Source organism: Parus major, chromosome 2, assembly GCF_001522545.3.
Source record: "Parus major isolate Abel chromosome 2, Parus_major1.1, whole genome shotgun sequence".
In the NCBI taxonomy this organism is placed as follows: domain Eukaryota; kingdom Metazoa; phylum Chordata; class Aves; order Passeriformes; family Paridae; genus Parus; species Parus major.
The window spans coordinates 35,553,840-35,577,288 of NC_031769.1; the positions used below are offsets into that span (position 1 = coordinate 35,553,840).

General features: G+C 37.4%; 1 protein-coding gene across 7 annotated transcripts in view; it reads right to left on the bottom strand.

The window, feature by feature from the left end:
* TBC1D5 (TBC1 domain family member 5) overlaps positions 1-23,449 on the bottom strand; it is a 288,758-nt gene that overhangs the window by 259,689 nt on the left and 5,620 nt on the right. Inside the window, exons 3-4 of one of the 7 annotated variants that reach the window (XM_015618198.2) lie at positions 11,443-11,554; positions 6,928-7,018 (exon numbers count right to left, since the gene is read on the bottom strand). The exons of 5 other annotated variants lie outside the window; for them this stretch is intronic. The gene's annotated coding sequence lies outside the window, so the exon portion shown is untranslated. The remainder of the gene's footprint in view (positions 1-6,927; positions 7,019-11,442; positions 11,555-23,449) is intronic. One more of the 7 variants, XM_015618199.2, reaches the window with a different exon arrangement.

The window sequence follows — 23,449 nt, forward strand, 5'->3', positions numbered from 1 at the left end:
GTGAGAACCTAATGGCTAAAAGTGAAAGCCTAATTCTTCAGCCAAATATTCACTGTAACCGTGTCTTCTTAGATTTAAAAAAAAAACAAATTTCAACCCAAGTTTACAAAACAAAGCATCCTTTCAAAGCACAATTCAGTAAGTGATAGTGCTGATACAAAGACAGTAAAAAACACATTAAAGACAGAAAAAATATGCAACTTGCCTTAAATTTACTCTTTTACCATTTAAATAAATAATGCACCACACAAATAAGCAAGAAGTTGGAAATCAAATCTTTCATCTTGCATCTCTTTCCCCCCAAATAAATTCATCATGAGCAATACTGACTCTTAAAAAATTACATCTCATTATACATATTTTTATCAAGAACATCTTGGTTAAAGAGCATGTTTATATTTTTCCAGTTCCCAGTTACATTAATCAGCCTGATTTCTACTGCCATATAACAAGGTGCTAAGTCTGAAAATATCTACAATGACAATATCCAGGTAAGAGCAAAGTTGAGAGAGCAGCCACTGTTCAGTTAGCAGCCTATACTGTTCTGCAATGAAGTAAATTCCAGCTTCCAAAGACAGCAGCAATATTCACAATTTTATATTTAGTACCTTTAATTAGTGTTTAAATACTATCCAATAATGTCCACTTGTGAAATTTAATCTTCTAAATCTTTAGAGAGAAAAATTAACAATCTGGAGCAACGATGCAACTTTGTCCTTAGTCTGAGTCTGTTGTTATTTCTGCAAACAGTGCACAAGAGAACAATTGCCAACACCATGCAGCAGGATGGAGGCGTTTTAGGAGGCATTTAGAAACAGGAAAGACCAGTTGAAATTTAAGTATAGAAGCAAAATATCAAAATTAAGATCAATGCAACTTGATCAGTGCCACTGACAGAACATTGGCTTTCTGAGGCAGTGGCCAGCAAGAGTGTACAAGGCTGTTGACTATACCAGAAAGGGCCAAGGGCATCCACCAACTCCAGCAGTGACAAAACCGCAGTGAAACAACCACTGTATTTCAGTTCCACATGTGAACATAGCAGCCCACTACAACAGACAGTTTCCCTTTTAGTTAACAGATTTTCTGAAAGATTAACAAATAAAACAGCACCCAAAAGTTAAAATGTTAATTGACAGAAAGTAAAGGATTATAACCGAAGCACACGTCTCGAACCCCTGGCTGGGGGCACACCACAAGCCATGGGATTCTTTCCAACAGCATAGGTCTGGGTCACCAGGTAACTGCAGTGACACAGTGTGAAGCACAGGTCTCAAAAGGTTTCTTTAAGAATTACCCTTCTCAATGCTGAGCACATAAAAGCCTTATTGAGACCAGTCACATATATAAGGCTTTTGCAACAATAAGGAGCTATTAACTCATTCCCACAAGTAGAAATCACCTACACTTTCAAACTTCAGCACATTTTATTATGAAGGTCTGTCTGGGCTGCAATGTAAAGATTTCCAAATATAATTCATCATCTGTGGCATGACAGCGTCTCTCATGGCAGAGTCATGAGTTTGCATAGCTCTGGACAAAAATAGTGCAGTAATGGAAGAATCTTCCCTTCCTCTTTCAAACACTCAGCAATCCAACAGTGAGCAAACACAACCAGAAGTAGTTTACTTCTCAGTGCCACACAACCTGTCCCCAAGCAAGTAATGAAATTACTTGACAAAGGCCAACTACAAGCATATTTAGTTTTGAATCAAGTAAGGGACTAAAAGTACTTAGCAGCATCTCTGAATGATCTCTTTGTAAAACGAAAAAACATTTATTTTCACTCTTCTGAGTATCTCAACAGCTCTTGACCTATGATGAACTCTCACTTACTTTAAAAGATGTGACACATGTCCTGGTTACTCAAGTAGTGATCTGCGTAATTCTGGCAGAAAACTCGGAACAATTCCCAGCAGTTCCTTGCCTGTGAAATTTCTGAAGTATCATTTCTTTTTCTGCTCCTTCTCGAGAGCTACATGCAGCTGTTTTGAGACTTGCTAAGTGACACAGACATAGGATTAGCAGGGTTCCAATGAACCATTCTAACTGCCTGTACTTGCCACAACCTTGAAGTAGCTGGACAAAATCACCTCATGGACAAACATCTGGCTAATGTAATCCACTGAAGAGATGGATAAGGGATGGTCAAAAAAACAACTGAAAACACAGTTGTTTGAACTGTGAATCACAGTTCACCAATCTACTCTGTAGCTTAGCAACACTCTTACATTCTTCGTTGATGCTAACCTGGTATTTGGCAGCATCTGCAGAAAAAACACTTATCACCACTTCTGTTAGCTGGAAAACTCTACTCCATTCTAGCAATGACTAAAAGTTACTCAATTATTCATATCTTCATCATCACTCAGCTGCAGCATATTTCAGGATCACGGCATAAAATTCTGGGTTTGAGCTCTCTCTTCTGTGCACTTCCTTGCTTTCAGTTAAATAACTACCCAGAGTTCCATGGGGAAGAAAATTTGCTGTGATTAGAAAGACAAAACTCTTCCACACGAAGGACAAAACTTTCTTTGAGGTTGGTCCAAGAACACAAACTAAACATTTCTACCAGGCAGCAACCACCATCACCAACTGCAAGTCCAAAGTGCTTTTCCTGCTCTTGCTGTCCTACACATCACAACATTTTTAAACTCTTACCACAAAACAAAATTATCTTCATACTTATTCCCTTGAAGCAGACTGATAGAATGCAGGATGGCTGAAGCCTCACCAAACACTACAATGGGGAAGAGATCATCTGACGTCAGCAGAGAGGCAAGATCCCACCCAGTCCACCTCGGTATTACGTTTGTCTGCAAACAGCTGCCATGCTCATACTGCCTTCCCTGCTGTTATTAACAGAGCTTTACCCCTCTTCTTATAACATGCACTTCTCACTCTTGTTCCAGAGAAAGCAAACACTAAAAAGCTGACAATCATCTTCATACATGAATAACTTCTCATTGGCAAATACCTTTACTGTGCTTTCTGGATACCTGCTTGAAATGACAGAGACAATGGATTTGAAAACTGGTCTAACATAGAAGATAAAAAGTTGTACATTTTTTTTTTCCCTTCAGTTCTATTTTCTGTGTTCCATAGCTTGTTAGCCAAAATTGTTTTGAACAGCTGGTTGCACTGTTTAAACTGCAGTCTTCCTAAGTCTTAAGGCAGAAATCTAACAAAGTATTGCAGTATATCAGGTATGTATGACCTCCCATTCTTGGATCAAGGCTATTCTTGAAATTTTTTTCTAGGTATACTTCTATCACAACTCTTAAAATAGTTTCCAATATATACTCTGTAAAGGATTTAAAGCTTAGTAGCTCCATAGTTTATCGTTATTTTCAATAGAAAAAAAAAAAGGATTTAATATTTGAGAATGCCTCCTAATTTAATTTTATTGGAGAAGAGAGTGCACTACGTAAGTATTTACAAAAGTGATACAACTGTCATTAAATTAGTATTTTAATCACTTTATGCATTCTAGTTCAACAAACCAATGGACATCTTCATCAGCAATTTGGAATTGACACTCATTTTTAAGGAAAACAGGGATACTGTTCTTTACACTGCCTTTACCAAGCAGATTACCTTGACGACATTATTCCATTGTGTCGTACACAAAGACAGATTACTAATTATTTGTTGGAGGAAAGCTCTTTTATGTCCTATTTTTTTCTGAACAAGCACGTAAGATGATTAAAGAGCAATCCTAAGGAGACAGAATAATAGAATCACAGAAATAATTAGATAGGAAAAAACCTTTAAGATCATCAAGGCCATTGCATCTTGTTCTAGTGCTTGTTCCCTGGGACAAGTGAGAGACCTCCACCTGGATACGACCACCCTTGCAGGTAGTCGTAGAGAGCAATAAAGATTCACAAGCTTCCTTTTCTCAAGGTTAAACAACCCTAGCTCCTTCTGCTGCTCATCCGAATTGCGTTCCAGACCAGCTTCATTGCCTTGCTCTGGACACGCTTCTCAATGTCCTTCTTGTACTCATGGGGCCAGAACTGGACACAGGACTCAAGATGTGGCCTCATCAGTGCCCAGTAGAGGGGAACCATCACTGCCCTCATCCTGCTGGCCACATACATACAGGCCTGGATGCCAATGGCCTTTTTGGCCACTTGGGCACACATTGGCTCATGATCAGCTGCAGTCAATCAGCATCCCCAGGTCCTTTTCCTCCAGGCAGCTTTCCAGCCACTCTGCCCCAGCCTGTAGCACTGCCTGGGTTGATGTGACCCAAGGGCAGGGCCTGGAACTTGGCCTTGTTGAACCTCAAACAATTGACCTTGGCCCATTGATCCAGCCTGTCCAGATCCTTCTGTGCAGGCTTCCTACCCTCAGCAGATCAACATTCCTGCCCGACATGGTGTCAGCTGCAAAATGATCACAGGTGCACTTGATCATGTCATCCATATAATTGATGAAAATATTAAACAGGGCTGGTCTCAGTACTGAGCCCTGGAGAGCATAACTTTTAACTGGCTGCCAGCTGGCAACTCCCTACACCACCAGTCTCTGGGTTCATCCCTCCCTCCCTCCCCCCATCCTAACAAATAGTACACTCATCCAAGCTATGAGCAGCCAGTTTCTCCAAGAGAATGCTACAGGAAACACTGGCCAAACCATGACTCATGTCCAGGCAGACAACATTCACAGCCTTTTGCTCATCCAGTAAATGGATCACCATGCCATTAGACATCAGGTTAGATAAACAGGAACCTGCCTTTCATAAACCCATGCTGGCTGGGCCTGATCCTGCAGTTCTTCTGTACATGCCATGTGATGGCACTTAGGATGATCTGTTTCATGATCTTCCCCAGCACCTGTCAAGCTGACAGGCCTTTAGTTCCCCAGATCCTCCTTTTGATCCTTCTTGTAGACAGGCTTCACACTTGCAAAGCTGCAGTCAACTGGGACATCCCCAGTGAACCAGAGCTTCTGGTAAATGCATTAAAGTACTTTGTGAACATTTCAGCCAGCTTCCTCACTACTTTGGGTGGATCCCATCCATCCCCATAGACTTGCATGTTTCTAAGTGGTGTAGCAGATCACTGAGCACTTCCCCCGGGAGTATGGAAACTTCATGTTGGTCCCTGTTCCCATTTTCCAGCTCAGGGGACTGGGTACCTGGAGGACAGCAGGTCTTTCTTTTAAATATTGCAACAAAGAAGACATTACGTACCTCAGCCTTTTCCTTATTCTTTGTCACTATATTTCCTCCACATCCAATAAAGGATGAAGATTGTCCTCAATCCTCCTTCTGTTGCTAATGTATTTACAGAAACTTTTTTCTTTTACAGCAGCAGCCAGATTAAGTTATAGTTGGGCTTTGGCCCTTCCTGCATTCTCACTTTATAACCTCACAACTCTCTTGTTGTCCTGAGCTGCCTGCCCCTTCATCCAAAGCTGAAACACTTTTATTTTTTATTTTTTTTATTAGAGCATAAAATTAGAGAATGGGATAACTGAACAAAGTTACTAAGTGGCATTTGCAAAACAAACAAAAGGAGTTATTTCTTCACCTAGTTAAAAGTCAATCCACAGAACTGTTTGCCATGGGACATTAAAATTTTACAGAGGATCAAAAAGTGACCTAATTTTTGGAGGAGAGAAGAAAATGGGGGATGAACAACAACACCACCAAAAAAAAATAACATACACACAAAAAACTCACAAGCCCCAAACAACACAGCTTCAAGTTGATAGGTAAAAAGACACCATTGCTGATTCTCAGCAAAAGCTTCCAGATCTCCAAAAGGCAGAATAGTGTATGTGGGAAATAATGTCACAGACTCCTCAAACTCCTAAGCAAACCTTCTAAGAATTTTTTATTGGACAGGCTGGAGAAAGGAGACTAGAAGTGTGTGTGGTCTGAATCACTCTGGTTGTCATATGCCTCACTGCTAAAGGTTAAAGGAAAAAACAGGCAAAAACATGGAAATAGTCTGCTTAATTACTTATTCAGCATTTATAGACTGTGACAATCTCTCAGATGGATTTGAAATAACTTACCTATTTTTTAAAAGTTTTGGTTGTGACACTTCAACAACTTTGAATGTTGTAAAATAACAGGAGAAGCAGAAAGACTTGTTCTATTTTAGAACAGAATAAAAATATTTTCTGACAATAAAATTTACCTTTTTTTTAAGCAGAGTTACCAGTTCAGTTTATTATAAATTTCTCATTAAAGAAGTTAATTTTTGTTTTGAAATGCATTTTTTGTCCTACCCATTTTAACATGTATGTTAAAAACCCAAGATATCACTATATTTGTGCACTTAACTCAGTGTGAACTGAACATGAATTTGAAAAGTTGTAAAAATAAATTAACTGGGTTTTTTCATGCAAAATTTTAAAAATATTAATTTTGTACATGTAAACAATATGTACATATCTTTGTACATGTAACTAAAGATTCAGAAATGTACTTACTGTGTTTAGTAATAAATAAATACAAAATTACTACAGTAAAATATTTTTTGAAAACCAAATTTACTACAGACACCACCTTTTCTTTGGGAACATTAGGAAACAAAAAAATTGACAATTAATGTCCATGTAAGTCTTTATGTTCAAATAATGAATAAATTGCTGATTCAAGCTGCAGGAATAATTCCAGATTTTCTGTTACTATCAGATATACTATGCTTACAGAAATACCTGCAAATAATAATTGAATTATAATAATATAAATCAGCTCCTACAGCCTGCATTTCTATACTGTCATCATTGGTTGCAAATAACAGACTCTGATACAGCAAAATAACCTTCCAGGAAAAAGCAAAAAATCCTGTCTCCACAGACAGCAAGTACCCCTTGACAGAGATTTGTATGTTTTTCTGGCACCTAGTTTCTACTTCCTGGAACTTGAACAGATGTATTCATGGAGCTCTCCTAAAGTTCACAGACCTAGAGCTGAAATTCTGCAGATCTCTGTATTGAAGTCATCTGGGGGAGCAAGGTGACTGTGCTTGAATTTTTCACCTGATTCCTTCCTCACCTACAAAAAAAGCACAATGAAAAAAAAACAAGTCTGCCTGAACAAGATTTAAAACACGAAAAAAAAGCTCTTTTAATTGTGATTTTAGTCAGCATGGTTACTTCTCTGATTGTACTTGAATTATCTATCTGCATCAAAATACCACCACTTCCTACGACAAAGTTTTCACTTGAAATTCCAAGCTGGGACCCATTAACGAAAAAATTGAAATCAATATTAAAAAAAAAATTGAATTGTCTACCTTCCAAGGATTGGAGCTCTATGTTGTATTGACCCTGAATATTCAGAATTCAATGTTATTTGGATGGATGATGTTAGGAAGGTAATTGAGAAGATACTGAAAACTTACCATGTAACTGTTAAGTTACAGCATTCAACATTTACAAGCAAGTCTTTCAGCACTATGTGTTAAGACGTGTTAGGATGCATTCATTCACCTCTAACAGACATGAAAGAGAATCTCAACAGTTTTAAGCTGACTACTTTGCATTCTAGTTTATTTTAATACAAATGCAATTTTAAACCTTTGCAGTTCTTTCCCCAAGATGAGCAGAAATAGAACATGTTAAGTGCTTGAACAATCAGGCGCTCCCTCCTCCCCATCCTTCAGACCACACACAAACTTTGAGCTCAACTTTCTGAAACTCTTTTCTGAGATGACAATGTAGAATCTTGCAAGCAATGCATATAGTATGGCATTGTATTTTATCACCTTTTCAGTTTAGAAAGATAAATATTCTCAGGATAGGCCTGGTTCTTCTGTCTCAGAGTAAAGGGTGTCCAGACTGCAGCTATACGAGATGGTGACTAACAGTGTAATTCTCAGTGAAGTGATATAAAGAAACAGCTGCCTTCCACTAACCCATCTCAGCTCTTTATTTCTACACCTTTTACCTCACTTTCAGTTTTTCTCTAAAAGCAGCCTTAATCTTTCCAACAGTCTTCTTCCTTCCCTCTTTAAAAATCACTTCACTGTTCTTTCTTAATCTTTTCTCCAGTCTTTCAACTACTTTTCTCTGCTTTAATCTGTTAGTGCAAGTGTTGCATGCACCATGTATGATCTGTATATGTAATCATGTTTTTAAACTAAGACCTTTTGAATAAAAGCAGTAGAAAAGTTTAACAAGTGACAAAGTCAACCGATATTCAAGTTAGCCTCCTCTATATCTTCAGCACTACCTGAAACATAATTCTCAAAACCAGAGGACCAATACTAGTTGTCATGTTACTAGAAACAACTGCTATGCAGAAAGATGAAAGCAAGTGAGTTTTTCAAAGGCACATTTATACTCGAAAACACATCACCCCTCATCCTGTTCCTCAGTGGTTTCATCAACCATACCCGAATGTACATTATGTCAATAAAATTCTACATATATCATTGATTTTGCCTATTACATGCATGCAATGAAAAAGGAACTTAACAAATGGAGGAAGGGGTGACTGAGAAAAGTAATTCTCTTTCCAACCTGAGGAAACTTTAGACAAATTTGCCTTTGATAATCGACTGAACAAGCTGCACTGCAAGCATCAAGGGATGGTGCAGGGATATCTAGCAGGTGCTGCAGTTTATCACAAAACCGTCTAAAATAATTGGAAGTGACAACCAGCACTACCACAAATGATTTATTAGTCTTTCACTCAGCTTTTCAGCTTCCTCAGGGCCAGAATAAATAATTTACCAACTCTGTATCTTCCAATCATTAATTCTTCCCTGTGCATCCAAACTACATTTAACTCTGCTGGGTTCAGTGGAATTAAAAACACAATATGAAGACATTTTCCCCCCCAAGTATAGTATTATCTGACTTTATCTAAAAGTAAAATTGTCAATCAAAATTTGTATCGGTGATAGAAGGGATTAGAGCTAGCAACTAAAGTTAAGTTACAAAATATCTGCAGAATAAAATGAAAGCAAAACTGAAGAGATACCAACAATGAAATGCTCCCAGGAGGTCAGGCGTATTCTCAAGATATAAAGTACTGATAGTGTCTGAAGATATTGATGAGCATTGTTTTCCTGATCCATAAACTTACATTAGTTACAGACAAACATCTTACATGTCCAACATGCTAAATGCAGGATGAAAACACTGAATAGGAAACACTTAGAAAATAAATGAAAAAGAATATGTATGCAAAATGCAAGGATTAACTATGAACAGAATGATTCTGTAAGAAGTCAATAATTTCTGAGAAAACACTCTAAAGATACGAGATTTACTAATGCCCTTGTGTTCATATCACAAAAAAGGAATTAAAAAAAAAAAGACTATTGTACAAGGCAGAATTAGAAAACAGCAGTATAAAATGGCATAAAACCAAAGTACATTTTCAAATTTAAAAGAGAATATATAAGGTACCATATTTGTATTAATTATGTAGAGAAAACATAGAGAAAACAAAATCACACCCTAAATCCATTTTTGATGTCAGAGAGTCTTCTCTCATTAAATCAGCATCTATGATTAAAACCAAGATCATTTTTGGTACATAATGTATTGCATTGTTAGAGCAGCATCTGTTTGTCGCACAGCAACACATTTTTCAGCTTTAAGAAACTGTACTGACATAGAAGAAACAACCTAGACTTTGAAGATATAAAAATATATTTACTTCCAAACCCATTTTGTACTAAAGGGGTTAATAACATTAATGTGCTAATATTCTGCATTCCAAGAGCAGGCTTCAAGCTGCTGGAAACATACAGAAGAAGAATTTCATGGTACTAACCGCTTTCTCTCTGTCCTATGGGACTAAGACAACTCAAACTTTTAAGTGCTTACAAGAAAAGCTCTGTAAAGCTATGAAGGCTAATCAATAGGGCTTTCACCAAGTGATAATACAGTCTGAAATAAAATAAATTGGCCATAACAAAAATGCCTTACCCTTTTTCTCAACATTAATCTCAATACAGAGAAAAGTACAGTATGAACTATGAGTCCAAAATAGCTGACATAAAAATATGTTTTCACACTGCTTTTAACAACACAAAAAAATTCACAAACACAGGAAATGCAAGACAATTTATTTGAAAGCATTTATTTTATGTATTTCTCAAATGTCAATTATCCTTTTTAGTAAGACTAAAATCTGTACTCCTACTTTTACTCTGTAGTAGGGTATTTCCCTTCCTCATTTAAAATGCAAAATCTTTTGCAACCAACCATGCAGAAGGTGAACTCAACCTCCCAAAATTTTCAAGAGAATGACACTGTTATAAGGGCTGAGCAATTTCATCGCCATGACATGATGTTCTAAAACAAACCGAAATATTTTTAAAAATGCAATACCGTAAATAAAGCAAAAGTTAGAGAAACTAAATCACAGACCAGGTATTAGTATCTATGCTTTCCTTGCAAGCTGGGCCAAAAACACCTTCAAAAATCTTAGGTCTCCGTAGACAGAGGGAAAGTACTCTGGGAAGCCTACCAAAGATAAAAATGCATTTGATCCCAGCATCAAATCATTAAGCCAAAACTCATTTGCCATTGAAGTCAGTTATCTAGGTTCATAAGAAAGCATTTATTGTTGTCAAATTTAAAAACAAACAAACAAATAAAGAAATTACAAAGTAAGCTGTCTGTTCCTTATAGAGTACAGACCTGGGTCCTATAAATGGACAGTTCCAGGAAGCTGTTTTGTCATCTAACTTTTGATGCCAACTAGTTATGGCATCTTTCTGAACAAGTTCAAGGACTTTTTGACTTGGAGAAAAATGGATTTGGACATCAATTCCCTTAATAAAGAGTCCTGAATGCAAGTACACAATGAAGTTTTATTTCTCTACAGGTCTCTTTACATATTCATAAAAAAAACCAAACAAATGCAAACCAAAAAAGCCCTACCATAAAACTCTGTGGAGTCTGTTCATACTCCTAGGCAAAAGTGTTTGGAAGTGACAGCTGGTCACAGAAAATAATAGGCTAATCAGAGGCTGAAGTAATTCCGGCAACAGGATTCAATATTTGATCTTTTTCTGATTAAAGTGCAATTATAGCTATTGATATGATCGTAGACTCTCAAAATGACCTCTCTCACACAAAAATGATTTAGTATTGTTTTAAGTAGACTTCCTTCAAAGGTTAAATAAAAAATTGTCTGAGATTAAAAAATGAGGGTGAGAAGGATCTAGCTCAAGGAGGAGAATAAATCAGCCTTAATATATGCAATTTAAAAGTTTCACTGAATTTTTTGCTGCCTCTAGAAGAATACAAAGTGTACAAGAAATTCTCATACATGGCTCTCAGCATATAAGAAACTGCCTGCATTTCTGCAGTTAAGAAACAACTTACTGTTCCTATAGTCAATAACACCTGTTTTAAAGAAATGTTCCTAAGCGAGTACTGGGTAAATTCATATTGGTATTTATCCCAAAAGAAGTATCATGTTGGCAAATGTCAGTTTTGACAAAACATCCTCACCTAAGGCATAGGTTCACAGATTTCCTCAGTCACTCTTGGTGTGATTTTTCACCTCCATCAATCTAGTTTCCTCACTTTTTTCATCACAGCTATTTGTACATTCTGACAAAACCTTGAGGAAGAAGAAAGAAACACTCAGTTTTATCTGTATTTACCATTCAGTAAATCTGTCATTTCCACTTTAACAAAAGGAAGTGAAGCAGAGAAGGGCCACAGCACGTATGTGGTGGTGAGTTAAGGATTGAACTTGTCATCTCCCAATTCCCACAGCAACACTTTCTGAGGTATACAAATCAACAGTGCATCCATCATTACCATTTTGGCAGAAAGCATAGGTTCAACCTCCAAGATTCTCCGGAGCTGCATTTTAAGCTGAGCTATCATAAACCTTTTTATGTCCACTACCATATAACACCCAGCAACCTACAAGGTATGAAAGGCAAGCTAAAGTTATGAATCCTGTTGAGTATGTTTCTGAATAGGAATCTTAAACAACACATTTCCAAGACTGAGTCACATGAGAGAATTTTACTTAGGAAAAAGCTAATGAGAGCTCTACAATATCTGTAAAAACCCATGTAAGCTTTTAAGTACCTGCTAACTTTTTGACCTAAGTCAAGGTTAAAATCCAGTGTCTGGACTATCCCTAGATGTTGAACTGACCTCTGAGACATCTAGTAATTGCCAGAAAGGTTCCAAACCTGCAGAAGATTCTGGGGAAAAGAAAACAAACACACAAACCAAACCCAAAAGGTTCACTCCCAGGTGCCACATCAAAGGAAGTCAACTACATCAACTTAGAAATACTTGACAAAAAAAATTGCAAAAATGGCCCCTTTCCTCCCTTATTTTGAAAGAGGCTACTTCTGTTTTATTTTTAGTTTTAATATTTAAATCACTCAGCTGGTCAGCCCAGTTAAACCAGCAATATGTAAAAGTCTAATTTTCAAGCCAGAAAATTCATTACCACATCTCAGACATTCAGGTCTATTCTCTTGTAAAGTCTGTTTTTCTTTCCACACATAGTGATCATCCTCAACAACTGAAACAGAAGGAAGAAATTGAGAGAAGATAGGAAATGACATTACATAGGGGAGTATGACATTAGCTCAGACTTTAGCTCAGGAGTCAGCAGGGTTCACTGAAAAAGCTTTAAACTAGATTGGAAGAGGAACATAGCTAGGCTTGACAGACATGAGGGGTGAGAAGGGAAACCTATAGCAACCACCTTAGAAGGCTTAAGAGAGGATACCGTCAGCGAGCACAAGAACCCAAAGCCAAATCCACAACACACCACTAGGGGGTGCCCGTTTTCACTACCACTATCCGATTAATATTATGGTATTATTATATTAATATTCTGATATTGACACAAATACTTTCTATAAAATGCTGTAAAGCAATGCAAGCAGTATGGGGAACGAACTGGAAGAATTAGAGACCTGTGTGCAGTCAGTGGTCTCAATGGGGTTACAGTGACATGGTAGGAGAGTTCCTAACTGGAATGTTGTCATGATGCTGCACACTGTTTAGGAGATGCAGACCACAAAGGTGCTGTGGTGAAGTCACCCTCTGTGTGAGACAACACCTGGAATGCATTCAGCTCTGTCTTGGGATGGATGATGAATAAGTTGAGAGCTTATGGGTTAAGATAAAAGGGCAGAGTGGCACAGGTGACACTGTTTGCTATTTGCTGCAGGACACCTGATCAGGACAAAGGAATTGGACAAAGTCTTTAAGAGGCAGCCTCAAAGGTACAGGCCCTGTTCTTGTGGGAGTCATAAAATTACCCTGAAATGCACTGAAGAAGCAATGCAGGAAAGCATCAACAGTCTGGCAGGTTCCTGGAAAAGCACTGATGACAACTCTGAGACAGGTAGTGAAGGATCCCACAAAGAATGGTGTGCTGGCTCCTCGGACTTATACTAACTGACAGGGAATGCCTTATTGGTGATGGAAAGGTTGGAAGCAGCCTTGGTTTCACTGTCAAGAGCAGACCTCAGGAATCTCTGACCCAGAGTAAAGGAATGTTGGAAGGAAGGCTTTCCATTGGTCAATAAGGACTGGGTTCAAAAACAACTAGCTAAACTTGACATCAACAAGCTCATGGGCCCTGGCAGGATGCATTCATGAGTCCTGAGAGACCTAGAGAACATCACAGCTAGGCTGCTCATGGTCATCTCTGAAAGGTCATGACCATCAGGAGAGGTGTCTGAAGGCCAGAGGAAAGCAAATGTCACTGTGGTCTTCAAAAAGGACAAGAAGGAGGACCCAGGGAACTACCAGCCAGTCAGCTTCACCTCAGTCCCTGGAAAAGTGATGGAGCCTCATTTTGGAGGCCATCTGTATCCACATGGATGACAAGAAGCTGATCAGGAATAGTCAGTATGGATTCACTCAAGGTAAATCATGCTTGACCAACCTGACTGTCTTCTATAGAGAAACAACGATCTGGGTGGATGAGGGGAGAGCAGTGGGTATTGTATACCTTGACTTCAGCAAGGCTTTTGACACTGTTTCTCACAATATCCTCATAGGCAAACTCAGGAAGTGTGGACTGGACAAGTCAACAGTGATGGCAATTGAGAACTGGTTGAACCAGAGGGTCATAATCAGTGGGACAGAGTTTAGTTGGAGGTCTGACACTACTGGTGTTAAGGTTCGATGCTGGGTCCAGTGTTGTTTAACTTGTTTATTAATGACTTGGATGAAGGGGCAGATGCATCCCCAGCAAGATCACTGATGACACAAAGGTGGGAGAAGTGGCCAATACCACAGAGGGCTGTGCAAACCTTTAGAAGGACTTCAAATGGCTGGAAAGATGGGAAGAGAACTTTCTACAACTCAATAAAGGCAATGCAGGTTCCTGCACCTGGGGAGGAATAACCATGCAACAGCACAGGCTGTGGGCCAACCTGCTAGAAAGCAGCTCTGCACAGGAGGACCTGGGGGTCCTGGTGGACAGCAAGCTGTCCATGAATCAGCAGTCTGCCCAAGAAGGCCAAGGGAATAGTGATGTGCATTAGAAAAAGAACTGCCAGTATAGCAAGAGAGGTGATCCTGCCCCTCTACTCAGCCCTGGCGAGAACACACCTGGAAGGCTGTACCCAGTTCTGGGCTCCTCTCAGTAAACAAAAAATCATGGAGCTACTCAGGTGGATCCAGCAGAAGGTGGCAAAGATGATTAAGGGACTGGAACATTTCTCTAATAAAGAAAAGATGAGAGAATTTGGCCTGTTAACCTCAAGAAGAGATAACTGAGATCAGACCTCATTAATATACATAAGTATCTGAAGAGAGGGTGTCAAGAGGATAAAGGCAGGCTCTTCTCAGTGGTGCTGAGCAATAAGACAAGAGGCAATGGGCAGAAACTGATGCCCAGGAAGTTCCACTTAAACATGAGGAAGAACTTTATTGTGTGAGTGACCAGGTACTGGAACACAGAGGTTATAGTGTCTCCCTCACTGGAGATATTCAAGATTCATCTGGACACAATCCCGTGCCATATGATGACTCATCCTGAGCAGGAAGATTGGACCAGATGACCCACTGTGGTCCCTTCCAGCCTGGCTCACTCTGCTATTTGAGCAAAGGAGGTTTATTATTTAGTAGTAGAAGCAGGCCTTGTTCATTCTGTCCACATATTTGGGGATATCCAGCCCATCCATGAAATAAGACAGCCATAAGTATATACCAAAACCAGCATATGCTATGATCTTTTCAGCATTCTGCTCAAACAAACATCATGCAAACCACTTCATTTTGCTACTTCATACAACAAATAAAAGGCACAGTAATTTTGCAGTGAAAAATCACTCTCCATGTAAAGAAATGCCCAGACGTAGGGAGCAACATACTCTCATAATCAGCATAACAAAGGCAGCAGGAGAGAAAGCAACTCAACTTCTAATCACGTTTTAGCTAACAGGTTGGTAGACACAACCATATGGAACAAGTAACGCCTCTTATCTGAATGAATGGAATGCACTTCAGCTGTGTGTTTGCTATTCTTAAATTATTAAGATTATGGGTGCACTATCTACTTGAGAACAACGTAAGAAAGCTAGAACATTGCAACTTCCAAAGCTCAAATACATTCAAACACAAGGTCTCTAACACGCTTTAACTGTCCAATTCTAAAAACTTCCCAAAGAAAAAAGATAAAACATTAAAATTCAGCTGTAGTTCTAACAACAATATATTTTTAAAACAGAACTGAAGGTAAAAGACTGAAAAAGACTGAATATCAGAAAATGAAAGCTTGCATCACAGGGCTTCTGACAATTCTACTATGCTACCCCTTCCTCCTCCAGTCTTCCTTCAATGTATTTAATCATCTGTTAGCAGAAATTTTTGTGGAATTTGCTGTCAAAAAGAAATAGTGTGGATGATCATGTTTTCACAGAAGCAATGTTAATAATGCATGAGGAAATGCAAAATATTTAGTTGCAATTTTCTGAGCTATTTAGCAAAATATTCACTAATCTTTTGCTTCATATAAAGTATTTAGGTAAAAAATAAATCTCTACCCCAAATCCTTTCTACCTAATCAGATAAATTCCTAATATGAATTAAGCAAGTAATTATTCTTTTAACTTAATCCATATATTCTCCCTTTTGAAAAGGCACTATTTTTTTCTTACTTTTACCAATCAAATCTCTGAGTAGAACAGTGCCTTGGGAAACACTCCCTACAACTCCCAGCACACTTGCAGGACCTGATCCTCCTTGTGCAGTTTAACTTTGCCAGTATCTGTTAAAGGAACAACACAAGGATCAAGCAATCCAGAGGTTTTCTGAAGTGTCTAGACCACAAGTTTATTAAGGAGCTGTTGTGGGGAAGACTTTCTGTTGGACTCATACTTACACACAAGGAATTACAAGTCAGGGATATAAAAGCTGGAGACCACCTTAGCTGCAGTAACGGTAAGATGGTGAAATTTGCATCCTGAGAGGAGGTTAAAAAAAAAAAAAAAGTGGGATCATAAGCCTAGACTTAAGCAGAGGAGAATCTGACCTGTTCAGGGATCTGCTTGGAAGAATCACATGGCAGATGGTTATAGAGAGAATGGTCCAGGAAAACTAAATTGTCAGGTATGTCTTCCTTCAACCTTAAAAACAGTACATGCCAAACACCATGAAAAATGAGCAAATGCAGTAGAAGACCTAAATGAACAAGCAGTGACTTGGCAGAACTCAAACACAAAAACAGAGCATACAGGAGATTGGAAGCAGGGACACACAAACTGGGCTGAAGTAGTATGTGAAGGGACATAGAAATCACAGCAGGGTCCCCAGGACCTCAACAAATCAAACACCAGCACTCTATTCTTCTGCTGAAGAATAGCACAAAGGAGGATCCATGGTATTACAAGCTGTGGTCAGCCTCACATCAATCAGCAACAAGAATTACACCATGTGCCACACTACAGGCTGAGGGCCAAGGATCTGCAGAACTTTGCAGAAGAGAACCCAAGCATTCTAGTGGACACCATGTGGAACACAGGCCAGCAATGAGTACTTACAGCACAAGAGGCCAAGGTCAATCAGAAACGTTTTACTAGAAAGTCAAGGGAGGTGATGCTTCCTCTTTAGACAGCACTTGTGATATCCTTCTGGAGTACTCAATACAGTTTTGGGCTCCCCAGTATAAGAAAGACACAGACTTACTGCAGTGCACCCAGCAGAGGGTCTGAAGTGTACGAAATATGAGCAGATACTGAAAGACTTGGGACAGTTCAGCCCTAAGAGGACAGCCCTCAGGGGCTTTTATCTATTTCTAGACATTTCTAATGGGAAGGAGTGCAGAAAATTGAGCCTAATTCATTTAAGTGGCAACCAGTCAACAGACAAAAATTAATGCATACAAATACAAGGAAACTAACTAAAAAATATGAAGAATTTATTTTACTTATATGATAATCAAAGACTGGAACAGGTTGTCCAGAACAGCTATGAAGGCTCCACCTTTGCAGATATTCAAAATCCAACCAGACAATCTCCTCTAGAACCTGCTCTAGCTGACCCTACAGTGAGATGAGAGGCTGCCTTAGATGACATCTAATGGAGCCTTCTGACCTTATATATTATGTGAATCTGTAATTTGATTTATGGAAAAGCATAAATAGTTTTGCTCAAGTTATTTGCATACAACTAGTGTTAAAAATACATAAACACATTTTCAAATATTGTCATGCACATTATTTTTCTGTTGCTTTTTAAGGTTCTGAAAGTATCATGTGAATAAAACACTCTACTTGATACCATGATCTTAATGAAATAATTGCATAAAAATATTTCTTTGACACCAATATATATATATATATATATTCATATACATTGACACATATCTTGAATCTAACCAGAGTATGAATTTTGAATACAGAGGGTTTGCACATTCATTCATGTTTGTACCAGAACAGCAAAAGAACTGGAAAGAAATCTTTTGTAGAGAAAAAAAATTAGGTAAATGTCGAAAACAAAGGACTTACAAGATGGAAGAACTAATAGGGGTGTATATGAGAAAAACTGAAAGATAAAATTTGAATTCCTGTATACAGGATGTCAACTAAGCCTTATAAATTGTGCATACATTTTTACCTTAAGACAGCTTTGGAACACTTTAAAAACAATGCATCACAGGGAACTTACTTAAGAAAAGCCCTATCATATTGAGCCAAACAACTAATTTTTTTTCCCAACAATACAGGCTTTTTTTCTGCATTAGTTTTTCCGGTGTCTAAGAGTTTTTAAAACACTGCTGTACTTTCTGAAGATCAACAACAGTAGAAATGAGTAAATTAAGAGTTAAAAGTAGCCAAACACATTATAATTTGCACTCCTGCTGCTGTAAAATACAGAGAGAAACTTGAGAGACAGTAAGTGATTAATACCATTGCATTTCATGTAACTGGCAGCAGTATTGTTCTCACCATTCCTAAGCATTGGGTCTCAGCATTCCTTCGTGACTGCCTCCTTCAACTGTCTTTTTTTCACTCCTTCCTTGAATTGGCACTAATGTACTAAGATCAGAAAATTAATAAAGATTAAAACTAACATAGCAAAAGAATGCCTGGATATACAAGCAGCAGACTGCATAAAAGTGGTGAAAACACATGGCTAGGGGAAGGGGCTTAGTGAGGCTACCTTCTTCAGTATCTGAAGTGCTTCTCCCAAAGTGTCATCATTATTATGCTGCAGTTTAGACTGCAGAGTAGTATTTATTCAAACAATAACTAACCTAGCTGTCCCAGAACAAGGTAGCTCAAAAAACACTTAATATTGATCTAGAAAGGATAAAATGCTGATGTTATCCATATCATTTGCATTTTCAGCAAAAGCAAAATTTAGTCAGTCAGTAGTAGCCAGAGTATTTTTTTTAATTCACTTGCCTACATAAACTGAAGTTGTTGAGGGAATTTTAATATTGCAAACTGAAAGCAAGGTGCACAATCTCTCATAAAACATAAATGTGCAAAGAACCAAGAATCACTGGCTTACTTTAAGATTCGAGTCTTTTACAGGGAAAAAAATAGAAACAAGAAAACCACTAATCATTTGCATTCTTCTACTTTAAAAAAAATTAGTTTTTCTAAAAGGTTTTCCATAATTTCCACTAGGAACAACTGCAAAAGCTGAGCCACATCTCCAAAATTGCAAATTTAAACTTTATTGGTTTGCATTTAGCTATTTACAATATTACCTTCCTGAGGTCAGCTTAATCCCATAATTAACAGTTTTATATCATTAATAGCCCTTTCTTCTTATTTAGAATATTTTGCCACACAATCTCTTCATACTGTTTGTTCACAGAGCAAAATATCTACCTTTTTGCTTCTAAATTTTTCTGAGCTCTACTGTGTCCCAAGCCACCACCAACACATTCACTTTGACTGTCTCAAGTTAAATGAGATTCAGTTCAAAATCAGGATTCTTTGTCCATAAGGACCACTGGTCAGACTGAGCTTTCCTCTGGAAAGTAAATCTAATTTACCCTTCTTCTACAGTGCTGACATAAACCTTAAAGCAAGATAACCAGAACAGTCCTACGGTCAAGATTATCTAGTAATTTTAAAAAAAAAAATCACTGCTTTAAATTTACAAAAAAGTTAGAAAAGAAAAGGGAAAAGATCTTTCAAAAACAGCTGTAGCATGTAAAAGAAATTAGCATGAATGACTGTAGGGAAAATATCAGCAATAGACTTTGAAGAAATCTGGCTTGGGTCACTGAAAAGAAAACAGAGGCAGATGCTAGGCTGCCTAGCCCAGGTCACTGCAGGGAGAACAACAGCTGGTTATGCAAGTCTTGCCCGGGACTCAAGAGTAGGTGCTTGATTCTGCTGTGCAATTATTCCATACTTCCTTGATGATTTTAGTATAAGAGAAAAATTGAAAACAAGATAGATTTTTTTTGGGAGTAGAGCTATAACAAATTGAGCCATTTATTTAGTAACAATACTTCTGTGTACATCCAACAAAAGAGTTTAAATGTGGACTGGCTACACAGATCTTCCTCTGAAATATAAGTAAGAGTTTTTGAAGTGCTCCACCAAGTTATCAATATTTTAACACCTCTCTTAAAAGCTGTTTCATAATAGTGCACGTACTTTCAAGACCATCTGTATTCACTCCATATTAACTGTAGTATAATTTAAGACATTTTATTTTCACATTCAAACAGGGGTCAGAAGAGGGAGTGTCCTCTGATCACTGTATCCACAAACACTTTTAGCTGAGAGTTAAAAAAATTCCTTTTTACAATCCACCAAGCAATGTTCAGTTCAACTTAGGGGAGTTGTTCATCCACCCAAGGCTTTTATTAAAACCTCTACTAGTGTAATTTCTGGATTATGTTACAGAAAACTGAACTCACATTACAGATACTGGTAAGCAAAAGAGAATTTTTAAAGTGAATTTTTCCATGATTGCCCAGCTCCCCATTTCATGACTCATGCATTCCTTCCAATCATATTATTCATCACTCCTTTTCATGAAGGCAAGAAATGATAAATGATTACCATCTTGATTTGTCTGAGCACAGAAAAAAATATCTTTAGAATCAATGGACAACTCTATTCAATAGATCAGCTAGTTATTCAAAATATGTTTCACTAAAAATGCAGAATATGCCTTCAGATGTGCCTGTAGTTTTACTAATTGTTCCAAGAATGTATAGCATGCACATGCATACAATAAACACTCTAAGAAAGATTGTTAAGAATAGAACTTTTTTTAGGTGATTAAAGAGAAACAAAAAATTTAATTTTCTTTGAGGTGGTTACAAAAATAAACTTCTTAATTCCAAGTTATTCATTCACAGGTAGTACAGGTATTTATTAAGAACAAGTAGCCATAGGAAGGCAAACAAAACTCTTCAGAAACTGTAAAATAAAATGGTAAAAAAATGGTTTTTTGAAGCAACTAAAAAAAAGGTATCTTAGATACACCAGAGCAAGGAGTTTCCTAGCAGAGAAACAAAAACAAACTTTATAGAAAACGAACTGTATAGAAAGAGAAAAAAATAAGAAAGTAAATGGAAAAGTTTAAGTCATATGAATTTCACACTGAAGCTTACTGTACAAAAACTAAGTTTTGTAGTAATAATCTAAGACCTTTTGTATGAAATGTTGGAAGTGAGATAAATATGTTTAAATGGGACTGTCCCATTTTAAAATTCTGTTCAACTGATATATGGCACTAACTACACACATACTCTAACACACAGAAACATGAGAGTCAATATAAACAACAATCAAGAAAGGGAGAATAATAAAGCTCTTTACACTTAATATTTTTGCTGGTTTTGTAACTACTGTAAGGGACGTTTTTAATGCTTGCTTATTCCCACAATAGAATAGGGAATGTTAAATCCAGTTAAAACCATATGTCAAATGGAAGCACCTGGGATAAAGAAATATCCTGAAATTAATGTTTACTATATATAATGTTGTAGAGAATATATTCTCATCTTCAGTGCTACTATCAGCTTGTTGTAAATTACACTTGAATGTTTACAACATCAGAATGTCACCTGAAAGAAAAAACCTATTTCAGTAAAGTCACCACACTAGGCTTTGTGTTCTTCACTGAACTTCTTGATTCTTCACTGTATTGCCAGTAAGATGTTAGAGGCTCTTTCTGGTAGGCACCTTAATGCATATGGTAAGATATTATACCTACACATGGCAGGACAAGGTATGCCAGTGGTATTCTATTAGCATGCTAACTTCATGCAAATAAGGTGAAGTTACACTAGAAAAACTGATTTTTAGCTTCTCTCAGCAATGGAGACAATAAATAAGAGCAAGATATTCTGACTACCATCACACTGCTAGTAAGTTGCACCCAAGGTAAAAGTGTCTTGTCACTACAGGCAAACTTGCAAAGTGCTCCTTATCTAGCCATCACCAAATTCATTAAATGTATTTCAATAAGAAACAGAATCAGCAAAAACATTTGGGATTTGAGGCTGATAAACTGAACAAGCTATGTTTCTCAAGTTGCTAATCATCTTTTAGGTGCTACCCATTCCCCACAGTTAACATAAATAAAAAAAACCCACCAAATATTGCTGAAAGTTTATATAATATTCACTACCATTACTGAAATATAACTAGTTACTGTATTTCTCATGAGAATTTATTTCAGTGCCTGCAAAATAGGAGGCACTTCCTCTCCAGGAAATACACTACAATACATGGACAGTTTATATCAGGTGACTTTATGAATATTCTACAGAAGTAAGAAGGGGAGATATTGTAAAACCAAAAAACATTAGATTGCAGTTTCACTATGAACATCTGAGAAGCCATGTTTCGCATAAAAATACAAAACAATGATAACAGTACAAACGGAACAATTCACAATTTACAACGTGAATGTTTAATCATGCAGACACCTTTTAAAGTTCTTTCAGATAAAAAGGTAGCATCTTTCATACAGTGAAAAGTATGTAAATAAATGCATAAATATTGTTGTAAGTAGGAAAGTATTTCGATAATAGAATAATTCAACTCTGTCGTTGCTTTCAGATGTCCAACACAAAAGACCCTGTGCTCTTAATAACCCACAGTTGCTACCAAAATTAAGCCCAGCAATTCCTACCATCATAGTATTGCTTACTACAGTTACACCATTTCTCTCAAATTCACTTCTCCCTATAGCTGCAGACTCCCTGTGGGATCCTTAGCTCAAGTCAGGAACAACTGCTTATTCCTTTTAGACCATGCTGTAGAGTGCAATCGTGGACCAGGCCTGGTAACATCTTGCTGGTTACACCTATTCCCTCTTGCAGACATTCTCTTTCTAGGCAGACCTGCAAAGATTTTTCTGTGAGACACACAGAATTTCTACTAGCTTGAAGCTTTTTGTTTTGTTAAGTTTTTTTAGCCAAGGTCTTATTAAGATCCATATTTCATGTGAACTTGTATTTTAAATAACGTCTGCAACATATCTTTTTAAAATATCAGACTTTCATCAATGTCAGCTCTGATCAATTCTACATCCCTTAATACAGACTTCCAAAATGCCTTGCAAAGCAGCTATCCTATAAAATGAAACAGAACTTGAATATTCATTTTACAAAGCCAACGCGTGTGTTTGGTCACAAATACCAGATTATTTTTCTAGTATTTCTTTTTTTTTTAAACTTGTAAAGTTTGATTTGAGAGAGTGCTGATCCCTATTCTGTGAAGCAAGCTAGCGTCATTAGGATGACAAAATCAAGTCTTATTGTGGCAAGAAGAAACATCATTTAGTGTCAACAACACACTGCTATTGATTTGAACTCTTCCTTGCCTCACGGGTGAAATAACAAGCTCCTACACACAGACTCTCTAAGCATACCAATAGAGGAAAGAGGCAAGAAAAATACTAAAAATGGCTGTATTAAAGATACAACAGGAAATATATGAGTCATGAGATGCAAATTCTTTTATCTGTATGAAACAAATTGAAGAAGAGCTTAATATGGCTTCTGCAATTTCTATGGAGTTAGATTAGAACAGAA